This window comes from Podarcis liolepis (assembly GCF_965112155.1).
Source record: "Podarcis liolepis genome assembly, chromosome: 2".
In the NCBI taxonomy this organism is placed as follows: domain Eukaryota; kingdom Metazoa; phylum Chordata; class Lepidosauria; order Squamata; family Lacertidae; genus Podarcis; species Podarcis liolepis.
Genome location: NC_139555.1, coordinates 95,852,768 through 95,873,825, shown reverse-complemented (window position 1 = coordinate 95,873,825; position 21,058 = coordinate 95,852,768). Strand labels below are relative to the sequence as shown.

Sequence of the window (21,058 nt, the reverse complement as noted above, 5' to 3'; positions counted from 1 at the left end):
CTTTGGCTGAGCGGCGGCCCCCTGCCCCGAGCGGCTTGCAGTCTCCTCTCCCACCCATGTCTCCTCCATTCAATCTCGTCACAGTGGAGGGAGGCGCAGCTGGCCCTTTGAGCAGATCCCGGTGTGGATTTTTGTCACTCTCTCTCTCTTCGCTGCCTGCTTTCTAACCGGCCATAAGTGAGTTTAAAACCAAGCCATTACAATAAATTGAATCTGGATGGGTGTTGGTTTTGTTCGAGAAGCTGGGCTTCGGATTCCACCTCGGCCTAAACTCAGCTGCCTTCATTGAGTCTGCCCCATTTACACCACTTTGTTAGATGGGCAGAGGCGCAGAAAATTATAGTGTGTACTTTGAGCATCCACAGTCGGCTGAGGTGGAATTTGAAGCCTCTTTGGACACATCTTAACACTTTCCACTGGCTCTTTTACCAGTCTATGAATGATATGCCTGTTCAAACATGTAAGCTCTTTCACAGGCAGAATCATTGGACGTGAATCTGCTTCCCCACGTGCACATTCAAGCTCTACACATAATGTATGAAGAATTCGTGGTTTGTTTCAATCAGTGTCATGTTCTTTTGTGCATGAATTGCACTTGCAGATTGTGAAGTGGCCACATTAGTTAGCAACAAGCACAAATGGTTGGACAGCGCACTATGAGCTGTGTGGGGGAATCCTCAAGAGTTTGTTGGGGTTTTTGCATATGTGCACACACACACAGTCATTTTGTATTAACTGGCTACTTTTCATCACTATTCAGTTGGAGCGTGATCCCTTTCTGCAAAAATTAAATTTAAAAAATGACCACATGGATTGAAAAAATAAGCCTCTTCCCACTGCCCCCCCAAGTTATATGATTCCATTTTGAAGATAGAAGCTACACATGGATGCTTCCTGTGATCCTTTCTGTGTGATGCATGGACTTCTGAACACATGAGAAGTTTGAACTTCTACTACAGTAGTCCTCTGGCTGTTCTGTAAACGTCCCTGACCATCAGGTATATACTGACATAATCACACAGAGCCAGTGTGGAGCAATGACCGGAGATCACTTTGAAGTATGGGCGAGTTACTTTCACTCAGCCTAACCTCTCACAGGACTATCATGGCTGAAATGCTAGTGTGTTCCACAGAGGAAGAGTAGATTCATAAATGTGATTATTACTTTTGGCATAGGGCCATTGTAATATCAGACAGTTTGTGCATACTGTATGTTCTTCAGATTTTGCAACAGTTACTCCAGAGGAGATACAGCAAGACATTTTAAAGATCTGGCAATCTCTAGTACCTACTTAGTGTATGAATAGTCACTAATAACTGTATATAGTATTTATCTAGAGCTTTTAACTTCACTAACAGTACAGTACCTAGCAATGATGTGTCTCAGTTTTCCAGACAAAATGTTCAGTCTTATCTTTTTTGTGTTTCTTCTGTTAGTGTGTTACCAGCTTTGCTGCTGTTTGAGTGCCTTCAGAGAGTGTCTTGAAGAAAGCTACTCATGTCTATTCATTAAGGTGGACACTCTGCTGATTGGAATGGGATGGAGGCAGGTTCAAGACAGCTATGAAGGCAAATCCAGACTGAGCTCATTCCTTCTTTCAGTGGCAAGGCCCTCTCTGTTGGCTGCCTGGCTGTGATGTTGGGCCAGTCAAAAGCTGAATTCGCTGCTCTAGCATGTAGGAAGAGGCATGCCTCTCTTTCCTCCAGGTGTAAGAGTTCACTTTTACTACACCTGATTGAATAATCACTTTAGCTTTATCCATGAAAATACTTTGCACATAGTTTGTGGATTTTGGCCTTACATGTGTACTGTCAACAGGATCCCACGTGTTCTAACTCTTGTGCACCTGAGAATGCACATTTCAATGAGGCCACAATGTGCCTGAAACTCTCTTGGGTAATGGAACAAAGAATAATGTAAGATGCTGAAAGGATATTGAGTGGTCTGAACGATTTTCTGCACACTGCTTCTCCAAATAGTCATCAACAAAACTATGTTTCCTTATGCAATATCTGGGAATCGATGCAAAAGGTCACAAACTGCGTATAAAAGAGACAAAGCATTTTACGAAAGAGGAAACAAACAAAATAATAATCTCATCATTTAAATGGAGAATTTTAATTGCTTCCCAACTGAATAAAATATTGAGCAGCAGTGGCATTACGCGTGCCTGTTTTTTTTTAAAAAAAAAATTAGTCATTTTCAAATAGAAGACAGAAGATTGTGGTCACAAGGAACAATCTTGATTTCTGCATTTTGCTGTGCTGCCTGTGAGACTCTTGTTCTTTGACAATGATAGCTGTCTGGCATGCAAAGGTATAATTTTTATATTGTGCTCTGTCAAAATAACTAGATTGGTTTTGTATTTCCAGAAAGGGCAAAAGGAAAGAATTTACTTGAATGGCAAAAAAGAAAGGAAGGGCTGTCCCAAAGTGGTCTGCTTTTTGTTGTTGTTTTAGCCTTCCCCTCCAATATGTGGCTCTTTTAGGGTACTATTCTGTGATCTATTCTCTCCTACAGTATTAACCTACACTAGACCGTAGTGTAATAGGGGAGATTATAAGCTTGTTTTGGATAGTGGTCCTATTTGTGGCATTTTCTTTTGCTATGAGGTTGGACTGGCCGGAATTAGTTGTGACCTTTAATAAGAAATACTCTCATTTGTTATTTCTGTTGTACTTTCAAGGTACAGAACACTTGATACCATCATTGTATATGTATCCTCTGAGACAGGTCAAAATGAATAGCCGCCTGGGACATACAGTGCTGGTTGTTTGGCTAACATTAGCAATGGCTGAAGTGGATCACAGGGTATTCACCAAGAGAGCTTCTTTCTGCATGGAGAGCTTCAGGGCTACCTTGTGGGAGATATTAGCTGTTGAGGGAGGAGGACTTGTTTAACCAATACAGTCCGTGGGTGAAGTTACGCCCTTTTTTCTACTCTGGACTGAATGGCCTTACAACCCTGCACAATCCTTAGGCCAGAGCTCTCCAATCTTTTCATGCCAATGACACACTTTTTAAACACGCATGACACAGCAATTCAGTTTTACTAGCAAACCAGAAGTTAAACTAACCCCTTTTACACGAGGCACCTACACACTGCAGCTGACACACTAATGTGTCACAACACACAGTTTGGAAAGCTCTGCTTTAGATGATAGAACGTATTATTTCACTTACTTCAGAATACAGTGGTCCCTCAGGTTACATATGCTTCAGGTTACATACGCTTCAGGTTACAGACTCCACTAACCCAGAAATAGTGCTTCAGGTTAAGAACTTTGCTTCAGGATGAGAACAGAAATCGTGCTTTGGCGGCGCGGCAGCAGCAGGAGGCCCCATTAGCTAAAGTGGTGCTTCAGGCTAAGAACAGTTTCAGGTTAAGAACGGACCTCTGGAACGAATTAAATACTTAACCCATACTTAACTGTATGGTAACCCAGCCCTGCTGTTTCGGGGGCCTTTCTGTTCATTCTGTTGAGACTGGGGACCTCTGCTACAAAGCCCTGCCCATATGGCATCAATGGATACAGCTGACCCAATACAACATTTCCCATGTTTTGGGGAGGGCAGGAACCTGAAACATTAATTACTGCTAAAGACGGTGCCTGGCTCGTTGACTGCACCGGCAGTGTAGTGGAAAGACATTTGTACATACGGACTTGTGGAAACAAGCGATCAGTCAAAAGCAAAGCCAGAACAAAATAAGAGCATAAGAGTGATGTTGTAAACCAATATGCCTTATGCTGAAGATGACAGCCATTATTATGAAGACGAAAAAGTACACGTGTACGTACATATATATTGTATGTGTGCATGCATGAGCATGTGTGTGTGTATGCCAGAGTGTTTGTTTTGGTGAAGGCCCTCCCATCTAGGAAAAATTACATACCTGAGTTTTTCCAGTACTAGTTGTCATGGAAACAGAATGAGTTTTACTGATAATGGGTATATATAGGGTGCTTGCTGTGCTATGAAATAGGTTCTTTGTGCATTCTAATTGTAGGAGTTCATTAATAATAACATCTCTTACATAACCTTAGCCCTGCTTATATCCCCAACCTATTATTACAAAAGGTGAACAGAGTTATGTAATGTGCAGGGTGCATTGGACTCTCAAGAGCGAGCCAATCTGAAGCCCTTTCTAGCTCCAATAACTATGTAATGGAGTTTTATGTACCTCAAAGCAATTATTTAGCAGTACTGTACAGTGAGGCTTCCAAATCCATAGTGACTTTTTCAATGGCAACCAAATGCCTACAGCAGTGAATTGACTTAGATCCACTTCCCATGAAGCTTAATATTCCAGAACCCTGGCTTAGAACTTTGGAGACTTTGATTGAGATATTAATGAGTAACCCACATGGCCACTTGCAAAATCCATTTAGTTCCAAAAAAGTCTATTCCAGGCTGTATACTGGACCTAGACATCAGGTATTCAGAGGTAAATAGATAACTACGCTGTATCCGAAGTGAGCTGCAAGATACATTTTTCCCCCTGTTAAATTTGACCTATTAAGCATCTAACCTCTGGGTTTCTTCCTTTATTTTTATTACCATATTCACTCAAATTCTAAAATGTGTGTCCATTTTAGTAGACTAAAGGTGTTTAGTCCGAGAAAGAGGTTAGATTAGAAACTGAACTGGTATAAAACTGAGGCACATCTATTATGGCATTGTGGAGAAAGATAACGTTTAGGAGCTCAGATAACTCTTTGGTTTTTTTAACCAAGTCAAGCTATTTCTCCATTTTCTGCTTCAGCTAGTCACGGATAAGGCTCTTTCAGTAGATCTTAGTTCTTAATACCTTATTTCTGGTTCCTAGTTCCTTACTGAATAGTTTCTGCTTTCTTATTTAAGATCCATCCTACACACTTTAGGAATGCTTATGCTCAATGAAATCAGTTACTTGGGCTGCAATCATACTCGAGAGTTTGAACACTAAGACTTATTTCTGTTTCAACATGAATAGGATGGCATCCAGAATAAGACAGAAATGGATTTAGATGCAGCCTGTATATTAAAAAAACACCTTAAGATTTCAGCAGCTCTGGGCCCCAAATAATGTTCAGGCCACTCCAATCCATGGCGCCACAACACTGTCCAACATGAACTGCTCTGGTATGCCTAACCCAAAGATTAATTTAGGGGCAAACCCAGGCACAAGATCTCCCTTGGTGAGCCACTTAAAGCAAATTCAGAACACTATACTGTATAAATTTATTATATAATCTGGCCATTAGAGGGAGCTTCAATTGTTTTTTATGAATGGAACCAAACAACTTTCCTGGCTTGCTTGTGCTTCTACCAAGGCTGCATACTTATTGAAGCAACCGTATGCAGCACCATTGCAGATAAATCAGATTTCAGAATACTAAACTACCTCTGACACTGGCATTTACTTTACGAAACCTCATTCCCCAAAAAATCAGCAGGCTCAAAAGAACCAGTACTTTATTTCGATGGATGCCTATCTCCAGTGTGCAAACTGTATTCTCCCAGTAAGTCCTATAGTATATGAGCAATGTTAAATCTTTTGCAAAAATTCAAAGGGGATAAATATTTATTATAATCTGTGTTTGTGAATTAGTCTTTCTGTCCACATTCTGCTCCTTTAATTGGGTTTGGCCTGCCTTTTTATTTATTTAGAAAATCCGATCCCAATTCTTCAAGTGTTTCTTCATTACTCCTGCTTATGACAATATTCCCAAGAGAAATTTAGAAAATACCTGGGGAGGCAGACTTACCTTTGTGACACTGGCAACAATCAATCTACTCCCTCCTCTTCTCACACCTATTTGCATAATTACAAGCCCTATTGCCAGCCATGCAATACAGTTAGATCAAATGGTTGCCTAGCAACCGATTGGTCCTCAGTGCAAATTAACCTCACATAGTTGAGGCCCTTGACTCTTTGTGCTGCACTGAGGTGCCCACCCTTCACCCCTGACATTGAAGGGGGACAATTAACAGCACTGGGAACATAAAAGCTCCCTTATTCTAGGATACACAACACCTCCATCTAACCCCAGGGTACGTGGGGAACCTTCTTCCACTTGAGGGTTGCATTCCCTTCTGTAGAGACATGCAAAATAAAGTTTATACACATCTAAATCCAATATTGTGGACTGTCATTTCACTACCTGGAAACTCCACACAATACAGTATCTTTTATTTTAGCTGTACAGTGGTACCTCAGGTTACATACGCTTTAGGTTACATACGCTTCAGGTTACAGACTCCGCTAACCCAGAAATAGTACCTCAGGTTAAGAACTTTGCTTCAGGATGAGAACAGAAATCGCACAGCAGCGGCGCAGCAGCAGCAGGAGGCCCCATAACCTGAAGTGGTGCTTCAGGTTAAGAACAGTTTCTGGTTAAGAACGGACCTCCGGAATGAATTAAGTACTTAACCCGAGGTACCACCTTATGTCTAGGGGAGCTAACCCATGTCCCTTTGGATGTTGTTAGAATCCAACTTCCACGACCCCTGTAACTATATGAAAAATGGTAAAGGTAAAGGACCCCTGACAGTTAAGTCCAGTTGCAGACGACTCTGGGGTTGCAACGCTCATCTCGCTTTACAGACCGAGGGAGGGAGCCGGCGTTTGTCTGCAGTTTTTCTGAGTCATGTGGCCAGCATGACTAAGCCGCTTCTGGTGAAACCAGAGCAGCGCACGGAAACGCCGTTTACCTTCCTGCTGGAGCGGTACCTATTTATCTACTTGCACTTTTTGGCTTGCTTTCGAACTGCTAGGTTGGCAGGAGCTGGGACTGAGCAACGGGAGCTCACCCCCTCACGGGGATTCAAACCACCGACCTTCCGATTGGCAAGCCCAAGAGGCTCAATGGTTTAGACCACAGCGCCACCTGCATCCATGTAACTATATTGGGCACCTAATTAATTGCTGGGGTGTCAGGGGAGGGATAGTACCTTTGGTGGGGGACAGTTCATGCTCTTTCTGGGGTAGTTTGCCCACTACCCAGCTCTCCCCAGTGGCTCCTAGAAGCTGTCAGCATGTGACAGCAGCCACACCCTAGGAAACTGCTTCAATTGGCTGGCTAAACAGGCAAGGATAACTGATGGGTGTCAAGCCCTTGGTGAGTTAGGGACAGCCTCTCCTCTGCATGTGAAGACAGACTCTGGTTGATCACACAGATGAGACCAATAGTTGGTCCAATGGTCAAGAAGGCGGTTTCTGCATGTGCTGTAGAGGGAGGTGAGCGGCAGATGGGGCTTGGCAACCCAGGTAGGTAGCCCATCTAGAAGGAGAGCTGATCCTAAACCTCTGCTGCCTTGTGGGGTATCTTCAGGAAAATTAAAAGCCGAGGACTAAACCCTACACAAATCCAGAGGAGTTCATAGACGGCTGGATGGCGCCTTGTACGTCTCCTTCCGGCAAATCCTGCAGCCAAGCTGCTGCCAAACATATTGCTCTGCTTTCCTTTGGAGCACATCAGCAAGGTCGAGAGGGAGGTCCTGTCTTCTGGACAGCCCAGGACCTCTATACACACTGACTGCCAAGGCTTTCCCCCTTGCAAGGTCACTGCTGACAACACAGTTTGACTTCACCCCCAGAGGCACACTCCATTATCTCGAGACAGACAGATGCCAACAGCAATTATCTGCAAGCCACAAAATGCTTGCCTCTTACAGAAGGGGATTTTTTTTTAACTTGAGAGGAATAATAGATTTAGAGCAAAGAAGTAACAGAGCTTCTAAATGCTGCAAGCTACTTATAAATGGACTAAGGAGCTTATTCAGTCATTGTATCTCCACAAGCTCATTAGCTTGTTGCTGTAGTAGTCCGTGCTGTGGTTTAAGGCAGTTAAGGCAGGTTCCCAGTCACTCCCTGCTCAAATATATAAGGAAAGAGTTGTAGGAATCAGGTAGTTGGGATGAAAAAAACAAAACAGGATTCTAGAGAGATTTGGGTAATCCTTTAAGAAATCGGATGAAGAGTACAGTCTTATGAAATCCAAACCAAAGCTGGCATAACCATAGAGACGCAATTCATGGGCAACTTGTACGCTGCTGCTTAAAAGTCAAACCAGGTGGGTTCTTGATTCACATGAAAACTCACTTGTATGAAGCAGTACCCATGTGATTCAGCAATATTGAAGTACACCAGGGAAATGTCCTTGGAAGCATTTTCTTATTACTCAAATCACACAGGGCCCACAAGTTGTTTGTCATATGGACAGTAGCCTTATCTTCCATGAATTTATCTGATTCCCTTTCAAAGCCATCCAGCTTGATGGCAAATTGCAATCGCCACATTCTCTGATAACAAATTCCATAGTTAAACTACACACTGTGTGAATAAATACTTCATTCTGCTCCCAGCATTCAGCTTCATTGAATAACCCCAGGTTCTAGGATTATGAGAGGGGGAAAAACAGAACTTCCTGCCTACTTTCTCCACCCGCATAACTTTCTGCCAGTCATGTGACATCACAATTAGGTCATCTCGTTCCGTTCCCCCGTCTAATGGGTTAGGAGAAGGTTGGCAAAGTGTAGGGGGCTCCGGGCTGTCCCCCCCCCCCGGGAGGTGGAGCTGTAGGCAGGGTTGGTGAGCAACATGAGCGGGATAGAGTTCCTAGTTATTCTATACAACTCTGGAGATATGGTAAGGAAGAGCCATCAGCCTACCATTTATTTAAGCTTTCTGTAAGAAATTGTCTTAACAACATCCTGTTCTCATTGATCAATCGGATGCGTCTGGGAAGCTCACAAGCAGGATGTGATCACAATATCACCCTCTCAACGCTGTTCCCCAATGCAAAGGCGTAATACCTTTGATCCTGTGAGTAGTAGCCACTGAATTTGTTTAATCCCCTTTTAAAGCTTCAAGGTGACATCAGCGGAGTAACATGCAACAGCAAACACCCAGTCCATTAGTCACTCTTCACAGCTTCAGGGGAGAACCTCCGCTGGCTTACATCTGCAAAAATCAGCCAACTTCAGCCATGCAACATCTGCCTGCTTCTTTTTTGATTTTTTTTATTGCATTTCACAAAACTAACATTTTCTTTTTCTTTACAGAAGAACAAAGAACAATTAAGTCCAACCCAGAAAGTTGTTGAAGAGAAGCATACATAACATGGGTAAGTACAACCATAGTTCAATTTATACATATATGCTAATCAGGAAATACATATTTCTTTTTTAGGTGCAGGTAAGAAGTCTTGTAAGTTGGAACATAAGATATAAAGTCCGACCAAATCACATGTACATGTTCCACAGGTTCTTTGCCTCTGATTACACCAAATGTTGAAAGTTAAATTTTTCAGCAAGAGACCAAATAATTTTGCACCACAATGCAGGAGGAAATTCATGTTAAGTCTTCCATTTTTGTGCTATAGGTAGTATTGCAACTGCCAGCCACGAAGCTAATAACTGTATTAAAGAAAACTCTTTCAGATTGTTATCCCACACATTTTTTAATGCAAGTTGTGGGGTTGCCTGATTTTCAGACTTTAAAATTTGTGCAATTTCTGTAAATACCTCTTTCTTGTAACCAGGATAAGCCTGGATCTCCTGTATTTATTTTAAATTGTTCTTTGGATAACAGTTTGTCATTAACATGGAAATCACATGTAAATGGGGTTCCCCCCCATGAAAGGATTGTACTATGCAAGGCCGAATCCTGGACTTGAGGGTGAAAACTGTGGCATTAGAGGCAAGTATAACAGAGACTGACAGCGCTGCCACCTTTTCCATACCTGTAGCATATTCAATGTGTATAGGCTATGCATTGTATCTAAAGTGGTTTTGGAGAGCCTAATAAAAGGAAGCACCCCTATTTTTGTGTCTGGTATCATTTCACCTTCCACGTCAACCCATTTCTTATTGGATCTGACGATAATAAAACTTTGCTCGAGTCATTTGTTTAATATTGATTTCTTCCATCAGACCTATGTTATAACAAGTTATCAGCAACTTCTTAAGATTAGTTCTAAGACCCAGTATTTTATTTTTAATTTCCCCAATTCTAATTTTAATATTGGTAGGGCTTCCTGAGGGTTAGGTAACATATACATCATGTCATCAGCATAAAAGTTTAATAAATGCTATTCAACCTTTCCCCGATGGCCCTTGATACATGAGCAATGAAACTGCTAATGGTTCCAGAGAAACAGCAAAGAGCAATGTGGACAGGGGACAACCTTGTTTTGCTCACTTGCCAATATGAACAGAGTTCAAATTCACAGCATTTGTGCCAACAGTGGCCTGGTGAGAGGCACAGAGGACTCTGATAGTAGTCATGAATGCGTTGCCCATCTGATAGTGTTCTAAGACTTTAAAAAGTACCTCCATTCTAAAAAGTCAAAGGCCTTGTAAATGTCCAGTGACACCAGTGCCAAAGGGCTGGGATTCTTCTTCTTAATTACTGTCATATATTATATTGACTAACCTGCATGTGTGTTGTGTCTGCCTGGGATAAAACTGGTTTGGTCCGAATTGACAATTGTATGGATCACCCTGCTGGAAGCCATGACTGAAAAGTTGGTTGAACAGGGTGATCCATCTGTAAGATTCCACTTCCTTAGGATCTCTACCTGGTTTAGGTAAAACAATTATTTTCAATGGGGACCAAATGTTTGGGAGGGCTCCACCCCTCCAAACAACATTAAACAGGAAAGTTAAATATGGTGCTACTGCAAAGCTATACAAAAAGTGCTCCCAAAGCCATCTGGTCCAAAAGCTTCCGAATGTGAATTCCACCAGCATCCATCCACCTACATCTGCCAGCTTCTGCTTGGTCCACTATCAAACATAAGCCACCTTCCGGCTACTAGCCCGTTTCTGGTTGGTCAGTCATTGGACATCAGCCAGCTTCTGCCATGGATATCAGCCACCTTCAGACCACAAACTCGCCACCCACTCTACAAATCCACTGGCTTTTGCAAGCAAACTTGCCTTCTCTTCTGCTCCACAGCATCCTGATGCCAGATGATCACCTCCTTCCACCTGCCAATTTGCTTCCTTCACATGGTAGCATCCATGTGGTCTGCATGGGAGAAAAAGGTGAAGCAGTTATTTCAGTGTGGCTCATCAAAGAACTCGGGGGCGGGTCTAACTCCACTGAATGACAGACAGCATACCCAAGGAAAAGAGGTTTCCATCGTGTACAAAATCATGGAAATGTTCAGTTTGATACCGTCACAACCATTGCCCATTGTGTTCTGTTGGGTGAGAACAAAAGGAAAATAGGAAGGGGACCAGGGAGGGAAAGGAGGAACTACACTTGCTCACAAACGCCCCTTTGTGGGGTAAGTTGCTTGCTAGAATGGTGGCAGACCCACATGGATGAAATTGAGTATGCTGATCCATTTCGTTTTAGTAAAAAACATGGATCAAAAATCTAAAGGTACATGACAGGATCTGTCTGACAGGGTTGAAAGTTGAAAAGAAGGTTAAATATCTGCTGGTTTGGTTGATGAATAAAAATGCAATGTTATGTCAAAATGACTGAAAATATCAAATGTGGTTATAGTAGACTTACAGAGATGGAGAAGAATGAACCTGATGAGTAGAATCTCAGTAGTGAAAATGAATGTACTACCAAAAATGCTGTTTGTTTCAGACTGTGCTGCTGATCAATTCGGTTACCTGTTTTAAACAACAGCAGAGACATAACGGTGCAATGGCAACTTGCATTAGGATAGATTTTATTCACTCCTGCAGGTGCAAGGTATCATCTTATTATTAATGTATGAATTCTTAAGATTAATAAGATAATTTTTATCAGTTTTTATAATTCTGCTTTCCTGGTTTTTATAACTCTGTTTTTATGATGCAGTTTTATTCTATTTTTATGTTGCTTGTCTGCATACTTCTTAGAGGTTTCTAAATATTAAGTAGGTTGGAAAGGTTTTCAAATGAACAAAATAAATAAATTGTCCTCACCTTGCTGAAACTCTACAGTTCTCTTCATTGCTTTCTTTTTTACACCCCAACCAAGGAAGAAAAACTTAACTTTATTTTCATGCAGAATTATTCCTGCAGCTTGAGAGAGGCCTAAAACATGACTCAGCATTCCCAGAAGCCTGCACTTCCTTCCTCTCCCCCAGGGTTCTACTGGGCTTTTACTTAAAGGGACAGTAACATATCAACTAACAATGATAACAAAGCTTTAAGCCGACAATAAATTTACAAAAGATTAAAGCAGGCTTAGATTACCTTCTACAGATGGTGTCTGGAAAACCTAGTAGTTCTCCACCTAAACATTAGGAAGAACTTCCTGACAGTAAGAGCTGTTGGACAGTGGAATTTGCTGCCAAGGAGTGTGGTGGAGTCTCCTTCTTTGGAGGTCTTTAAGCAGAGGCTTGACAACCATATGTCAGGAGTGCTCTGATGGTGTTTCCTGCTTGGCAGGGGGTTGGACTCGATGGCTCTTGTGGTCTCTTCCAACTCTATGATTCTATGATTCTCAGATATTCTTGGAAGGCAAACAGAGAGTGAGTGGGATATCTCAACCATGGACCTGGTTTTTTCCACTGGAAAAAAGCATTTCCCTTCATATCCACTGAACTTCCATTCCTTTATGACATCATAGGTCATTAGCAGCCAATGGTAACAGCTGGTAGGGGCCATCACCATTTAGACCTATTTTATATCTATACATCGATCTATAGCTATAGCTATATGTGTGTCGGTTTTTTTGGGGGGGAGGTTTTCTAAAAAAACAACTTTGCAGGTAATAGGAACTTTACTTTTTTGAAATATGGCAACCCTAATTTTATTCATTGCACTTACTCCCCACTTTTTACCCAAGGAGCTTCAGGGGCCACACACGGTGTTTCCCCTTTCCTCATTTAATCCCCACAACAACCCTGTGAGGTAGGTTAGGCTAAGAGGCAGTGACTGGCTCAAGGTCACCCACAACCGTTTCTTAGATTTCTAAATGTGTCCCAAGGCCCAAAAGGTTTGGGACTCCTGGGCTAGAGGGTTCAAATCCCCACTCAACCTCACTAGGTGACCTTGGGGTTGTCTGTCTTTCAGACCAACCTACCACACAGGGTTGTTGTGAGGATTAAAGGAGGCCAGAGGAGAAATGTAATAATATAAAGTCATCTCCATTGGTCATCTAGGACAAATGCTGTCCTAGGAACACTGCAAGCCCTCCTGGATCTGATTTGCTCAGGCCGTCACTGCTAAAGGGGCACCTTTCCCCCTACGAACCTACAATGTTGTTGTTGTTGTTGTTGTTGTTGTTGTTTCAGATGATGGGTTTGTGTTGTGATATTTATGGATCCACAATGATGAAGGGCATGCTAGATAATTCATTTCTAACTCTCTCTTGGGATAATGGTGGAATCTGAAACCAAGGCTTCAAGTTATTGCTTTCTTGTGTAATAAACGAAAATCTGCCCTAATTCCCTTATGGGGGACAAAAGAGCCCTTATAGAGTCCTTTGTTGGTTCTCCATCGGTCGGAGGAAAAAACAGAGGCCAACCAGAGAATATTGAGAAGCAAAGCAGCTTGTAAGCCTGATCTTTATTGAACTGTTGCAACAGGGTGCCCCCTTCACACGCAGGAGAAGGAAGAGGACCCAGAACCAAGGTGTGTCCACCCTCATATAGACATTTTAAATTGCCCACCTTGGAGTCCAAGACCACCCCCAGAAACATCATACCTATAAAGGGAGATGGGAAAGGTTTATCTCAATATTTTATTCTGTTGCTCTCAAATATTATCTACACATAATAAATTCCTGCACTCTGCTAGGATGGTTAAAACAGCCCAAAATTGCAGTAGCTTGCAAAGTCTAAAACAGACAGGTCAGAAGGTCGCTTCCTGCCCAGCCAGAAACTGCTGTTAACCGAAAAACCACTAGCAAGATGTTTCCTGCCTTACTTCTGCTTTTAAGTAATGCAAGAATAAGAAGAGATACGAAGGGAAAGCTTAGCTAGCAAAAGAAGACACGTGTACAAGGAGGTGGGAGGGAGTGCTTGGCTTAGCAGAAAGACAGGAATGTTTAGCAAAGCAATAAAATGTGTTTAGCAAGCAATATTTGCTAGCCGATTGGGGAAGTCTGCGGGTATAAGAAAGTCTGCTGGAATGTCTTGCTTTACAGCCAGTATATTTTTAGGAACTATCCAGCAGGCTGTCTCTGAGTACAGACCTTGACTCTGTGCTCAGATCTCAATAAACTCTTTTTCTCCAAAGAAGATTTTGCTTTCCTGGTACTTTTGTTCCCTCCGAGGTCCAGGGGGATGGCGTGGCTAATGGATCCCTAGGTAAATAAGGCTTCATCTCTCTGGGGGCTCGCCCGGGATTAGCCCCCTGCCCAAATACGGACCGGAGGGCCAGGCTCAACCAAGGTGAACAGCTCCGATCGGCGTTCGCATTTCCAGTGCACACCCTGCCAGTTTGTAGGGGGAGATTGCCACACCGTCCTGGAGCAGAGACATCTGGTTGAGGGAAAACAAGAGGACAGAACGGCGCCGAGGGGACAGGTCCGCAGCGGAGAAGGTAAGCCCGAAGGAAAGGGCTAGGGGCCCGAAGGAAAGGGCTAGGGGCCCGAGGGAAAGGGCCAGAGGCCTGATCAGCCTCACCTGGTAGTTGGCAGTAGAGTGCCCGGCAGTAAGAATGCCACCAGGAAAGGAATTGGTAAGGTTTGGGAAAGGGAATGGGGAAGAGGGAATTGAGTGTTTTGTTGGCATGTTGTGTGTCAGATACTCTAGTGGATGAATTGTTGAATGAGGGCCAAGGCTTAGTGTCCCCTTGGCCGAGCGACTGTAGGGTTGTGCATTTTCTGACAAAATGTAGCATGTGGAGTGTGAGAGAATTTTGAAACCCTGTTAGGAGCAGAGTATCTGAATGCTTTTTAAATAACTGGAAAACAGCCACGAAGAGTGATGATTCAAATTGAAAAACAGAGACTCAAAACTTTATGTGAGGTGGACTTGCCAACCCAGGGAACTGCGTGGCTTTGATTTGCAATTAATCAACCCCCTGTGGCAAATCAACCCCCTGTGGCAAAATATATTAAATGTCCACCCAGACCAGATCCCCTATATCTCTACATGGAAGACCAATGTAAAAAAAATAAGAATCTACCATGGCTAAAGTCTTGCTGTGACAGCAACACACAGAACAGGATTTGTACAGTGAAGCCTCTGGTGTTAGAAGACCCAGAAGATGAGGAGGGGGAGTGATTAAGCCACCACCTTACACTCCACCAACAGCCCCTCCAACCCCCCCCCCCCAGGCCAAGATCAAGAAGCACAGGGAGGTGCTGGTGTAGGGGGAGGAGGACCTGCGAAGGAGGATAGTGAGACGGAAGAAGAGGAAGATGAGGAAGATAACGAAGAGTTTAGGAAGACACTAGATGATATGAATCAAGGAAAGAAAATGTGGACAGAAAGACAGAAAAAGAGACTAAAGGAGTTTGCAAAGCCATTTGAGGGAAAAGGTTGGATGTAAGCCCTTTGTTAGTCAAGGCAGCAGAATGCTGCACCCCTGAAAAGAGGAAGAGATGGCAACGTAAGTGGGGACAGGCGGCGAAGAGAGTTATGTCTCACAGACAGTATGAGAAAACCAGGAAGGATCAGGCAGCTGGAGAAATGCCCCTTCAGAGGGTTTATGATCCACCAGCCCCTGTCCCAGCTGGACAAGCGAAGGCACCACAGACAGCATATACCCTTTTCAAGTGCAGATGTTTGTAATTGAAGAAATCAGAACCCCTCTTTTGAGGAGAACCCAGCGAAGATTGTAAAATTGTTTGAAGGGATTTTTTTAAACCTATAATCCCACTTATGATGATGAACAATATCCCCTGGACTCACTATTAACTACAGAAGCATTGCTTGGCCCCTGCATGAGTCAGCTAGGGGAATAGAGAAGGATCCTTTTATATGGGGCAGGGAACAGCAGCAGGCTTTTCAGGATCTCAAAGTGACATTACAACAAGCCCCAGTGCTTGGCATCCAAACCCCAAGAAGCCTTTTACCCTGTTCACAGATGAAGACCAGGGGGGTAGCCAAGGGAGCCTCATGCCAGAAACTGAAAAATTGGCAGCAACCTGTCGCATACTTGTCAGAGAAGCTAACCCCAACAGAACAGAGGTTGCCCCCCCCCCCTGTATGAGAGTGATTGTGGCAGTGGCCACCCTACTCACAAAGGCAGATAAATTCACGTTTGGACAGGACACCAGCTGTGTAACTCCAAGAGGAAGTGCCAGATGCTGTTATTACATTCACGCCTGAAGTTTCAGGTTACCACAGCCCTTAACCTAGCTACCTTATTACAGGTAGGAGAAGGTAAACAAGGGAGCTGCCCACTCAGTCTTACCTGTGCCTGTAACAAAACCCACAAACCAAGTGGTTAATACAATTGGAGCCACAGGTAAATCACAAAAGGCCCCGTTTTTAGGTGGCCAAGTAGTCCAGCACAAAATTTTTGTATATACCAGAGTGTCCCATTCCTTTATTGGGCCGAGACTTGTTAACAAAATTACAAGCCCAGATTTCCTTCCAACCAATGGGGGAAGTAATGATGACAACTGGACCAGCAGGAGAGTTTTCTTTAGACATACCCCTGAGAGACCATTGGTGCTTGATGATGGTAAAAGAAGAGGAGGGAATCCTCCCTGTTAGCCTGCTTCATGATGTTGACCCTGGACTATGGGCGGAAGATAAAAACCAATACCCCATCCCACGACAGGCAGCTGAAGGAGTGTGGGTGCATTTGAAGCGATTGCTTCAACATGGAATCTTGAAACAATGCCAATCACAGTGAAACACCCCACTGATGCCAGTGAAGAAGGAAGATGGTGGGTACTGCATATAGGCCCCAAAAGTTCTGGAAAATAGGAAAGGATGAACAGGACTTTGAAAAACCACTGACCCAAGAAACAGGGTCTAATTGGGTGTCCATGTTGCCCTTGGCTTTGCTTAGAGTCTGTAGCCTCCCATTGAAACGTATTCACTTGTCACCCTTTTGAAGTGATGTTTGGGAGACCGGTTCCTTATGTGTGCATGCTTTCACCTATCCCTGCTCAAGATGTGGAATTGAACAATTATGTACAGTCTCTCTCTCGAGATTTTCTCTCTCAACCCAGGCCCGAACTCCTTGCGTGACCAGTTTGAGCCAAGTGACGAGGTGTGGATAAGACTGGTCCCAGGCACCACTGCAACCGTGCTGGAAGGGCCCATCTGCTCTCCACACCCACAGCTGTGAAGATCGCTGGCACCACCCCTTGGGTCCACCACATTCAAGTGGGGAAAGCTGCTTCAGATTGGACTGTGTCTCAGCATCCTGAAGATCCCCTCCAGTGACGACTGCCTTGCTGATATCACTCCAGAGGCTGATATCTCTACGCACGGTGAAGAATTGGATGGGAGGGGCGCCCACAGGCAGCGCCCCCAACGTAGACATTTGTTCTCCAGCCAATTTAGAGGCACCACCAGAACTTTTGATATTGGTACCAGAACTCACTCCAGACGATGTGGAACCACGTTACACCCTTGATGAACAGCAGTGGACCAGCCAAGAAGGAGCAACGCTCCAGGAAGGACCAGACAGCCATGTTTTTGTGCCCCAACATCTGGCCAGCACAATTGTAAAGAATTACCACAAGTCCACCCATTTGGGAGGCCCAGCTGCTAAAGCACACCTTGGGAGAATATTCTACCTCAACTAACTGCTGCTATATCTAACTGCTGCTATATCCCAAAATGTGCCCTGTGCGCCAACCAAGAGACTGAGAACTATCACCCTTTGAACTTATATATGGCAGGCCAACCCCTTTCGTCCGAGACATCCCCGCCAGTTTGGGGCAGATGGGAGATCACATCACCCAAGAACAAGTGCAATCCCTGTGTTTGTTGTGTGTGTTTGCTTCCTTTCCAGGTATTCCCTCGAGCGTACACCTGCAGTCCCGTGGCAGTCTCGCTGAGCCGGTTCACCAGTCTCGCCGAGTGACAGCGTCTGGCGACCCCCTCATCCCCAACTGCAGTGAAAGTAGTCGAGGTGATCCCCTGGGTACATCACACGCATCTGAAGAAGGGTGTCTGGACTTGCAAAAGAAATCCCGCTGACCCTCTGAAGTTGATCATCACCTTGTGTCTGACGCTACCAGGAAAAAGCGTTAGGCCACGGGCAACGCGATCCTGCGACTAATCATCACAAGGACAGTTACAAAGACTTTCTCTTTTCTCTCTTATTTTCTTTATTGACTTGCTCTATGTCTTATTGCCCTGACCCTACCGAACCATACCAACCCTATTGGCCTGCTGGCCTCTGCTACGACTGGTTCGTCTTGCCGGTGGTAAGAGATGGCGTGCTCCTTGGCTATTGGAAACTGGGGTTTGATGAGATTACCGTATTGAGACACCCCACTGCCCCGTTGTGGCTCCTCTCCCACACCACTGACCAGCACGCGTGGACAGTGCTCTTACGGGAAGCTGCAGAGACGATCGAAATCTATCTAGTTCTGTACCGCTCTTGCTGTTGTGGGAGGGTAGTCAATTGTTATCTGGAAGGTAGAGCACTGTACCAACCTCATTTGATAGACCAGGTCCTACTCTTAACCCAGGTGATAGATGGGACAGAACCTATCTTAATGCAAGTATTGCAGGGGTGGGAGCCTTAGCCAGGTGTGCATTGAAATTACTAAACAAGTGCCAGTAAGAATTGCCACCCCAGGATTTCAGCTTCCATATGCTCTGGTCACTAGGGAGGCAGCACGAGAGTTCAATCCACCCAACAGGGCTAATAGAAAAATTGACCCACATAGTGGGAGCATCAGCTCACCGGTGGGCTCTCATCCTTGAGGATGAGATCCTTGAGGCACAAATATCAGTGGGCTCTTCAACAATGAGCACACCCCCTGAATATTGGTGGGAGGAACCATGGAGATATTGGGTTTGGTGGGTAGGAGTGATATGTACCGCCCTTGTCATATGGATGCTCTCGTATTTCTGTTGGCATGAACGGTATCGTATTTGTGGGAAGAATAGGCCCAATAATGCTTCTATTGCTTCTTTGCTTCTGTATACCCTGCTTAATGCAATGCCTGCAACATATGATGGGAAAGATGATGTCTCGCATGATGGGACCTCGCGTGATTGCTGTAATGAGAGAATATAGACCCCTACCCCAGAACGAATCTAAGTAATAGATTGTTCTAAAGAAGAGGACGGAGTAAAGGGAGATGGGAAAGGTTTATCTCAATATTTTATTCTGTTGCTCTCAAATATTATCTACACATAATAAATTCCTGCACTCTGCTAGGATGGTTAAAACAGCCCAAAATTGCAGTAGCTTGCAAAGTCTAAAACAGACAGGTCAGAAGGTCGCTTCCTGCCCAGCCAGAAACTGCTGTTAACCGAAAAACCACTAGCAAGATGTTTCCTGCCTTACTTCTGCTTTTAAGTAATGCAAGAATAAGAAGAGATACGAAGGGAAAGCTTAGCTAGCAAAAGAAGACACGTGTACAAGGAGGTGGGAGGGAGTGCTTGGCTTAGCAGAAAGACAGGAATGTTTAGCAAAGCAATAAAATGTGTTTAGCAAGCAATATTTGCTAGCCGATTGGGGAAGTCTGCGGGTATAAGAAAGTCTGCTGGAATGTCTTGCTTTACAGCCAGTATATTTTTAGGAACTATCCAGCAGGCTGTCTCTGAGTACAGACCTTGACTCTGTGCTCAGATCTCAATAAACTCTTTTTCTCCAAAGAAGATTTTGCTTTCCTGGTACTTTTGTTCCCTCCGAGGTCCAGGGGGATGGCGTGGCTAATGGATCCCTAGGTAAATAAGGCTTCACCTACATCACAGAAAGAGCGGCTAAAGCAGAAATCTGAGTGGATTGTTTACCTCATAATCTGAGTGGGTGGTTTACCACCTGTCTGGCAAGTTACCTGTTAATGTTTACTGGACTGATACCCTGGGGAGCCTGGCCAGTCTTTTGTAATGATAAGTACTTAGTTCCTGAGCCAAGTCACAGGCTCACCCTATTCATACACAGACATACCCTTAAGACAGGATTTGTGAAGGAGAAGACAATGGGGAGGCTCCTTCATTTGACCTTGCAGAGAAAACACCTGGTCAGCCTGGGAGTCAAAATGGCTCCATGGCTGCTCTCCTGTGCAGCTTCAGGCATGTGGCCTATATATCTATGTACATGTTTGCTTGGTACATTTATGAACATAAGAATTTATTTATTTCACTTGAAAAACCTTCTTTTCTTATTTAAAGGACAGCATATACTTTAGTAAATCTCCAGAGATCTGTCTCCTGTGTCCCAATGGAGTTCCTGTAAATTGTGGCAGTAAGAATTGCAGCAGGGTTGAAACAAGAAAACGGTAACGTAGAAGAATCTCCCCATTTTAATTCATCCCTGAATCCATTTTGTGCAGTTAGAGCTTTGCAGTTTGAAATCTGTGCATGAGCTTTCCTACCAAAACAAACAAGCTGTTTTGAAATGGGTGTGCAAGCCTGTGTTCTCTTGCAGTTCCTAGTACAACGGAAAGGAATGGGATGTATGGAGAACGAAACACTAGGAGAGCGGCCAAGCATAGTAATGACACTAAGGACTCAGCTACATTAGTAAAGAAAAAGCAATTTGAACATGCAACACCAGATGGCACCAGAGAGCAGGAAATTTTAAAAGCGGTTTTCAGTGGAGATTTTTTCTTTCATTTTCACGATCTAATTTCTGACTTAGTCATAGTGTATGTTTTTCCTGTGTCTAGATCCACCCTAAGTCCTAGAGCACGGAAGAAAACAAAAATATCAGCACAGATAACTGAAAGCAGACATTGACAGACCACTAATACACAGAGCAACTACTCAGAAGACAAAGACAAAAGACACGGAAAGATGGTTTCATGTATTCAGTAAGAAGGTTGGGGTGGGCTAGTCTGAAGAGCCAAAGAGCAACAACAGTGTGTTGTAAGTGTGTACTTGTGATGGGAAGGATTGCTCTAATTGTCTGGTTAAGTGGTCATCACCCAGTAATTGGGCATGTATAAAAGCCTCCCTCTGACTTTTTAGGGGCTGATCCTATGTACATTTTTACTAATAAATGCCTAATTTTTCACTTAAA

At 43.8% G+C, this 21,058-nt stretch overlaps 3 long non-coding RNA genes across 7 annotated transcripts; 2 read left to right on the top strand and 1 right to left on the bottom strand.

Moving 5' to 3' along the window:
* Positions 1-96: 96 nt before the first annotated feature.
* Positions 97-21,058, top strand: LOC310702099. 4 transcript variants are annotated; one of them, XR_014523231.1, is made up of 5 exons: positions 8,544-8,576; positions 9,050-9,111; positions 11,595-11,702; positions 20,209-20,315; positions 20,465-21,058. It is a non-coding gene; the product is annotated as an uncharacterized lncRNA (long non-coding RNA). The 4 variants fall into 4 exon arrangements; XR_014523230.1 differs by lacking the exon at positions 8,544-8,576 and adding an exon at positions 97-998 and having other exon boundaries at positions 20,209-21,058; XR_014523232.1 differs by having other exon boundaries at positions 20,209-21,058.
* Positions 8,991-12,175, bottom strand: LOC310702101. Of its 2 annotated transcripts, XR_014523236.1 has the most exons (3): positions 11,918-12,173; positions 11,534-11,620; positions 8,991-11,018 (listed from the first exon to the last, which is right to left on the bottom strand). It is a non-coding gene; the product is annotated as an uncharacterized lncRNA (long non-coding RNA). The 2 variants fall into 2 exon arrangements; XR_014523235.1 differs by lacking the exon at positions 11,534-11,620 and having other exon boundaries at positions 11,918-12,175.
* Positions 14,833-15,222, top strand: LOC310699187. The gene is made up of 2 exons (XR_014521982.1): positions 14,833-14,868; positions 15,047-15,222. It is a non-coding gene; the product is annotated as an uncharacterized lncRNA (long non-coding RNA).